The following is an 8,681-nucleotide window of genomic DNA, read 5'->3' as shown; positions in this document are numbered from 1 at the left end:
ATGATCATGACCCACACTGAGAACCCCTGCAGTAAGTCTGTCTAGCTCAGTATTCCCTATGCTTATGACATTGGCTTTTGGGGGTTTCAGGGGGAGCGTCTTCAGCCATACCTGGGATAGTATCTAGTTCTTCAGAGCTTTGTGGCTCCTTTCCAAGCTGGAAGTTTTGAGAACCTCTGATGTAAGCAATAATAGAAGCCTAAAATCAATTTGTCCTTTGAACTTCAGCCATCAGGCCTGACAAAGAGAACTGGGGGTCTTAAGTCTTCAGAAGTGAAAGGACAACAGTTATGCAAATATGCAGTGGCCTACCACTTTTGCACTGTATCCAGACCCAATTCATGAAACGCTTTGTGTGATGTTGCATATGACAGGACAGAGGACTCCGACTACAAGCAAGTGCTGAAGTCCATGTCATAACTGGAAAGCATTTTTCCCCAGTGGGACAACACTGCTGATCTGTGACATAAATACACTATAACAGTCTTCAGCCCTCTTCTGAGAAAAATCCCCACTAAAAGAGCCATTTATAACATGCAAGGTTCAGTCTTCCTCATGTGAATAGCTGTATTTGCTTTAGGATCTTTCTGTAAGGTATTTTGCTATCAGTTTACTGTGTGACTTGTGCCACCTGGTGGGGCATTTGAAAAACTGACATGAGGGAAATGCATGTCACCAGGTGTATGCAGCAACTGTTACCCTGCATGTGCCTGATCTCATCTGATCTTGGAAGCTAAGCAGGGTCAGGCCCGGTTAGTACTTGGATGGGAGACCGCTTGGGAATACTGGGTGCTGTAGGCTTATACCATAGTCTGTCCAGACTGAAGATTGCCAACCAGGTGAAGTGCTAAACCTGTGTTTAGATTGTACCACTTCAGACTGGAAGTGGGGGTTGATATGATGGAATGTTCCTTTATGACAAGTCTCCTCCCCCCGCCATAATCCTGCACAGCTAGATGTCAGGAAGTGCCCTAGACACCCCTTCTCCTTGACATAGTTTTTCTGCATATGGAGAAGTATTCCATGTGATCCCCAACTGTAGTCTGAAGTGGTACGGTTTCTATGGAAGTTTATAGCACCAGTGGAAACTAGGTCTGTACTACTGAACTATGGGTGACAGCAGGACCAGCTAAGTCAGGCACTACCTAATGGACCCACACTTATCAGGGCCAACCTCTCTCAACACTTAGTGTCAATGGTAGTGCCCAATGTGCTGTCTTGGAGTGGGTGATTGATGAATTGATTACCTTTTTTTGGCATAGAGTAATTTCCAGAAAGAACAATACACCCAAAACAAACTGAGTAAAATTAAATGAATAATAAATTAAGCAAAGTAAAACAGCCAGGGCCAAAACCAATCACTGTTGCAAATCAACTTGCAGAAAAGCAGAAGTACAGTAAAAATTACTCCTGGTCAAAATTAAAAATAAATATTTTGCTACATTTTGTTTGCAGCTCTAATTTCTCCTATCCAACAAAAAACAGACTGTATCAAAATCAGATCCACAAGGATTTGAAGTGAGAGTAAAAATTGAAGTGGGTGGGTAGGTGTGTTGGGACGGGTGCATCCTGGGCATTGCCCCAGGGCTCCCAGTAACTTGCTGCTGATGTTGAACTAGAACATCCTTTTGAGACTACTTCTAAACCTGGGCAGTCACATCTGCCTGAATGTCCTGCTGTATAGCCTGCTGGGCAATAGATGTGACTGTCCAGAGCATGCCTGTATAGCAATTGGCTTGGGATATAAGTGATGATGTGGCAGAATGGTAAGTCCCAGTCAGGACAATGAGGACACAGCAATCTCCAGGTTGGAGACTGTTATTCTAGACCAGGGGTGCTCAATACGTCGATCGCGATCGACCGGTCGATCGCGAGGCACAATGAGTCGATCGCAGGCTTCTCTCCTGTCCACGCATCCCTGGGAGTGAGCCCCGTTGACTCTACTGGGGCTGACTGGTGAGTAGACCTGGAGAGGAGCCGCTGGCAGGCTTCTCTCCCGTCCACGCATCCCTGGGAGTGAGCCCCGTTGACTCTACTGGGGCTGACTTACCTTTCCCCTGTTTTTGCACTGGTATGTATGGAGATCTGCCCCCCCCCCCAACTTCCATCTGTTGGTTCTGTGTGCAAGGGGTTTTGCACTGGTCTTGCTGTGATGTCTATATAGAGATCTTCCCTCCCCCACACCTTTCCCCTGTTTTTGCACTGGTCTGTATAGAGATCTGCTTCCCCCCCCCCCTTGTATTGGAATCGAGGAAGATCTGGTGAGGAGGTAGATGTGGTGTCAGCAGTGGCCCCTTTAAGGGTAAGGCCTGGGCATCCAGCAGAGTGTGCTGCACAGCTGCAGCCACTTGAAGGCAATAGGGCCCTCAGGGATATAAGAGCACCTGAGGCAGGAAGGGCTCCACTTATTTATGTGAGTCAGCCTTTTCCTACATGAAGATCATTAAGTCCAAGTACCGTTCCACCATGACTGATGAACAAGTGTGCTTGAGGCTGGCTGTCAGCAGCTACTGTCTGGACTATGCATCCTTGGCTGATTCACTTCAGTGCAAGTCATCAAAGTAAACTCAAGTAATTACAAAAAATGTTTATAGTTAATTATGTTGTGTTGTGCAATATTGGCTCATGCGGTTATGCAAGGTACACCAACATACATTGTACACGTTATATGTTATGATGGCACGAACATTGTAAAAAAACTCTGTTAGATCTCCGGGCCTTGCTGGGTTTCAAAGTAGCTCTCGAGCCAAAAAAGTGTGAGCACCCCTGTTCTAGACGTACATATTTACAAAGCATTCAAGCCGCTGTCTTAAAAATCCAATCAGTAATTTGACAAAATCCAAAAATGATGTGAATTCCAGAACTTCATTTCCAGATTTGAAAACTAAGATTTTTTTTCTTTCTTTTTAAGCACTTATTCCCGCAGCAACTGAGAAATACTTCTTTTATGTGTCAAACCAATGAAGGTATATTCTGTTGTCATAACCTGCCTGGTATGCACCTTAGAATTTCTTCCTGCTAGAAGAGCAAACACAAAAATGGTACAGAGAACATTGGGTTGACTTTAATCAGAGGCAGAGAAGCCAATCACAGGTCCCTATTTTCCTCACACAAGGTAATATCTAAACAGATTACAGGAGAGTACGTTTTAGGGTATGTATATAGGGTACATGTTAATACTACATACACAAGTGTGCAGCAAATGGCAATCAATTCAGAAGACAATTAGCAAATAGGCTTGGTTGATTTGCATGCTCTTTAGTAAGAAACAGGCATGCCCCAGGTTCATGAGGCTGTCTTTAAATTGATTCACAGTTCAAAAGTTTAGCAAAGTGTATTTCTGAACTACTTTTTGTTTCAGTGATTATGAAGTGACTGTTCCTTGACCAAATGTTTCACTGTTTGGAAGAGATGGTAGCTTTTTCAAGAACAGCTAGAAAGTCTACTTTTCAGCAAATGATTTGTTCCAGCTTCAGGTAAACTTTGATTATAATATGCAATAGACCTTATGCGCTTGCCAGAAAATATTCAGCAAATAAGATGAAAAATTGCTGGCTTTTAGGTCAGATGGAGTTGGAAGTCTCAGACCTTTAATATGAACGTATGGCAAAGGAGCTATAAAGCCAGTCCCTACTGTTAGCATCTGAAGACTCAGAATTTCAGGAAAGAGGAAGTGAAGCAAATCCAAAGAAAATATAATGTAGTACTTTATATGATGATTTAGTCAAGAAAACTTCAAAATTCCAATGTATTTTCTACCTAAGGCTTTGCATCAGAGGAAAAAGTAAGGAGGGACCACGCACTTCATAGGAGTTGAGCCTGAATGGCCATGGAGTCTTGTGTGACCTTGTTGGGACCTGTGCCATTTAAGTCCTTTTTGCCAAAAGCCCTGTCTGCTCCACGTGCTTTGGCACGTCCCTCCAAAATAAGCATCCTATGCATGCACCTCTAAGAGGAAATCCGTGTTAATCATTCTGTCTACCAAAGAATGGGGGGGGGGAGGAGAATATTCTTTATTCCCCCTCCCCCATGACCTTATTCCAGTGGTTTCCAAACTATGTGCATAGGGCCTTAGGGTATCATGGTGCACTCATGGGCACTGAGATTTCCCTGGAGGCCTCTTCCTCCCAGCTCTCCTAGGCACCACCAGCTTGGCGGGCCAGGATTGCATGAGATCTCGCAAAATACTTGTGAATGATCTGTGGTATGGAACCACCACAACATGACACTAGGGAAGAAGGGCGCTATGACCAAGGTACGTTTGGGAACCTCTGCCTTTACTCCATGTGGAGCAGCCCTGCAGTTCTCATTTGCCAGAAGCACTGTAGCTAGTTCTCTATGGGACAAATAATGCACCTGCTAGTCCAGGGGTGTCACACTCATTCGATACAGAAGGCCTAAGTTAGCATTCTTGGTGCCTACTGAGGGCCAGAAGTGACATCAACAAACAGAAAATGTGAAATTGCTTTCAGGAGCCACATTCGGCCCATGGACCTTATGTTTGACACCCCTATGCTAATCTGTGGTGACAATAAATTGACTCTGACTCAGGATAAGGAGCTTCCAAAGCAAAGCTTTGAAGAACCATTGCCAGTCAGAGCAGACAACACTGGCCTAGATGGACCAATAGCCTGATTGCATATAAGACAGTTTATGAGTCAATGGGCTAGTAGGCAAGTCCCTAACACTAAGGTCATGGTGGAATCATGCAGAACTGCCTAGCTCTTTGCCCCAGCCAGGGCACAGCTGGAAATATGGGAGTGTTATGGTAGTGGGATAAGAAGTTCCTAATTCACTTTTTAAAGAAGAGCTCTTGCTTATTGTTAGCAGAGCAATATATAGAGGCTATTCTTTTTTTAAAAAAACACAAAACTTACTCTTCACCACTAGGTGTCAGTCAGTCACCGCAGGTTTAGGAATTGTACTGTAGAAAGGCAAAGTTCAGCTTTTAAAAAAAGAAATGCAACAATTTTTTGGAACTCCACTATGATCAGATTGCCTACAACCAGATGGCACTAGGAGTGGAATTGGTCATGGAAGATCGTGCTTGCATGTTTTGTAAAGAAAGGCAAATTTTTGCCATTTACCAGGAATATGTCTTCTCTCAGCAGGAGGACATGCTGAATTGGGTCACTGCTTTCAGAGGTGTGGCTAATTCAGATATGCTCTTCAGGGAGCCGGAACACCTTTCGTTTTGGAACCCAAATCAGTAAACAGTAAAAATACATTTTTATCATTTGTGTGTTTAGCCATTGTACTCTGGGTTTCCTGCCTAGCACCTCTTCTAGTCCCTGATCCTGGGACTCAGGGGTAAGAATCAGAACAGTGAACTAGACATAGCAGTATGAAAAAGCACCCATCAGTCAAGCTGAGGGAAGTGGCAGACTATATAGCCCCTAAACAGTACTGCATTGCTCCAGTATAGTGCATTGATCTATAAATTCTGATTAACTACAGAAGTACATTACTTAATTGGAAAACACTTCTTAACCAAGATGCCTCCCAGGGAACCAATTTTGATCTAATGATACTGGATGGCAAGGACAGCTGCTTAATTGGGATGGCAATTCCATTTAATTGGGACACCTTCAGGTAACTTCATGGTGCCTGCTTCTCTTGGTCTCTCACTGGGTCTTATCTGCTCTCTGAATAGCAGATGGGTTCCCATTTCATTTGCAAGCACTTCTGCTATATACAGCAGGCTTCTGACAAGATCTGTTCAATCTGCATTGTATGGAAGCTAGACACATCAAAAGCCAGTGACTAGCCAGTGCAGAACCATGATTCTCCTTAGGATTGATCACATACATATGGAAATGAGTGCCTAATTCTGATCAATGGTGGTCCTGGCAGTTCTCCTGCTAGGAGCTACCCCCTCATTTACTGCCCCAACCCAGAAATAATTGCAGTATCACTGCAATTACTTCTGCCCTGTCTCCTCCTTTCTCCCCTTTGAAAAAATAGGGTGGGGGGAGGAAGGAGAAGGCCCAGGCTCCGATAGAGCCTTTTGTGCCATTGGAAGAGGCACCTAGGAGGTGTGCACCACCTGCCTCCTGGGTGCTGCTTCCAAGGGTGCCAAAAAGCTTCCATGGAGCCTGTTGCGCTGCTTAGGAGTAGCACAATAGGCTGTATTGGGGCTAGAAGCAGTGCACCACCTCCTCCGAAATCAGAAGAGGCCAGTGCTGCTAGCAGCCCTCACATGCAATCAGGAACCGCACGGACAGTGGCAGCCACTCTCAGCATGGTTCTCTGCTTTCCCTTCAAAGAAAGGGAAGGGGAAGAGGGTGGTCCTCCAATCAGCGTAGAATCACACCGACAGTGGCTGCGCTCCTGGGGAGCAGGTTGCAGTACTGCTCTGTGCCTTAGGCTTTGCCCCCATTGCCCCCCTGGTTATGCCACTGCTTCCAGCCCTAAATTATCCAGTTTCACCTGCCACCTCATTCTCCCCTTGCCCTCTTCTTCCAAGTCCCATGATGGCCATCTAACCCTTTGGAAAGGAACTGTGATGAAGGGTTTTCATAAAGTAAAATCAAAATGACTATTAAGGATTGGCATTATCTTCCATACTGCTGATCATTATTATACTAATAGGACCTTGAAAAAGCGTAAGGCTTGTGTTTCCTTCGCTACTACTGTAAAAAAATAAACACCACCCTCTGATCAAAGGGCTAAAGCTTAGGAAAGACTTGGCAACATTAGGTATGAATGTAAAATCTGGGGATGGATCTGTGCTAATTTCAATATTTCTGAAGTGGAACCTCAACCTTCCCCCCCCCCCCCCCGTACAGTGACATTTCTTTCTCCCCAGGCCCTTCTTTCCTCTTTCCTTCACAACCTCACTTCACATAGCAGCTTTGGGGGGGGGGGGGAGAGAGAGATTGGTAAAATTGCATTTACTAGTTAAGTGCATGGGCGTAGTTTGCCCCCTGCTAACTAGGCAAAGATGTACTTTTGAAATGTGGGGTTTTTCTAATGTTTAGCAGGCAGAGAGCGACCATCCTAATTCACCCCAACTTAGTATCTTTAGCAGTGACTGTTGCTGGTGTCTTATGTGTGTGAGATTGTGAGCTCCTTTTGGGAGGCAAAACAGAAAAGAATACAGAGCATGTTCTTACATTCTTTTGGTTTTCAGTGATCTCAGCTATTTTTCTCTAGAAAATAAGTTGCAATTGTATCCCCAAGTATGCCCTGCTTAGTTCAAAAGGCCTTAATCAATAAAATATATTGCAATCTGATTCCGTCTCTCTCTCTCACACACACACACAAAATTGTGCATTTGTATTGTGTGAAACACAACGGTGAATTGTTGCCTCAGTAGATTCTTATCCACTGCATGGCCCCTTTCCCCACTAACAAAACAATGAGGGGTGAAATTGCTGTAACTCACTCCTTTCAAAACAGCTCTACACGATATTTTGAAGGGAGGGGAAGTCTGACTTGCACTTGCTCCAAGTTTCAGGACAACTGGACAAGCAGTTTCCTTTTGTATGAATCGTAACTTGGTTGGGTTCAAAAGTGCAGTATCTTACTCAATATTCTGCAGATCAAGACCAAATCTGTGGAGTTTGTGGATCATGAACTTTAGTTTATACATTTGAAATCTCAGGAAGATTGGTCACATGATGCTGATTTTATGAGCCAAATAATTTTTTACAGGCTGCTGACTGCTTAAAAGAAGCAGCAGCCACATTCACTGTGCCCAATAGAAGGGGCAATGAGATTCTGACCACATGAGCTCCTCTTGTAAACAACGGGGAAAAAAGGAAATAATTTTTAAAAACTACTGGATTAATTCTAAAGAACATACCCCCCCCACACACACACAAAAAAAAGTGGATATTTTTGGAGATAGACCCCAGAGAAAAGCTACAGCTTTGATGAAAATTAAGCCACAGACTGATAACGTGGTCAGAAAGCCATGTGTTTTAAACTGCTTTAACATTCTTAAAAGTTTTGCACCAAATCGGGTAGGGTATTGGAGCCTGTCATCTGGCTCTACAGTGCCATGTTTAAGGAAGGCTAAAATAGAAGGTTTGTATTTTATGAGCGAGAACATCCAGGGCTTATGGTGGAATGCAATCACAAAGCTCACTGAATGACTCTGGGTCAATCATCACATAAGATCGTGGTGGGTGGGGACGTAGGGTAAGAACCACACACACTACCCTGAGCTCCTTTGAGAGAAGGCAAGAAAAAAAAAAGTTTACATTTTACATCTAAAATGCTAAGTAATCAATCTGTATGTTCATACCAGGATAGTAAGGACTATACTATATGAATAGCCAAGGACATGTACCAAAGTGAAAATTCATTCGTTCCATGCAAGTTGAGACACATGTTTCCTCTTAGCTCTGATAACGTTTTATTTGGAGTACGTACCTTGGAGTTTGGATATACAGGCCAAATTTTCCTTTTAAAAAAGCAAAGCTTGATTTTATACATGTAATTCAAGTTGGGTTTAGCTTTTTTCCCCCTTTTGTTTAAAACAAATGTAACAAACATCTTCTAACTTTCATACAAAATAGCACTTTGGTTTTCTTTTCTTGTTTTGTCCTCACCCTGCTGGGAGAAAGCAGTGATAAAACTTTGTAGTAAGTGGTTTGAGGTAACATTACAAAAGTTGCATACAAAGGTCCCTCCCCACCCCCAAATGCAATAATTCCAAAATACACTCTGACAGC

At 43.6% G+C, this 8,681-nt stretch overlaps 1 pseudogene; it reads left to right on the top strand.

The window, feature by feature from the left end:
• Nucleotides 1-681: 681 nt before the first annotated feature.
• On the top strand, nt 682-801 carry LOC136643311 (5S ribosomal RNA; annotated as a pseudogene).
• The last annotated feature ends 7,880 nt before the right edge of the window (nt 802-8,681 follow it).

Source organism: Tiliqua scincoides, chromosome 2, assembly GCF_035046505.1.
Source record: "Tiliqua scincoides isolate rTilSci1 chromosome 2, rTilSci1.hap2, whole genome shotgun sequence".
NCBI classification, from domain to species: domain Eukaryota; kingdom Metazoa; phylum Chordata; class Lepidosauria; order Squamata; family Scincidae; genus Tiliqua; species Tiliqua scincoides.
This window is presented reverse-complemented; position numbering and strand designations above follow the sequence as displayed.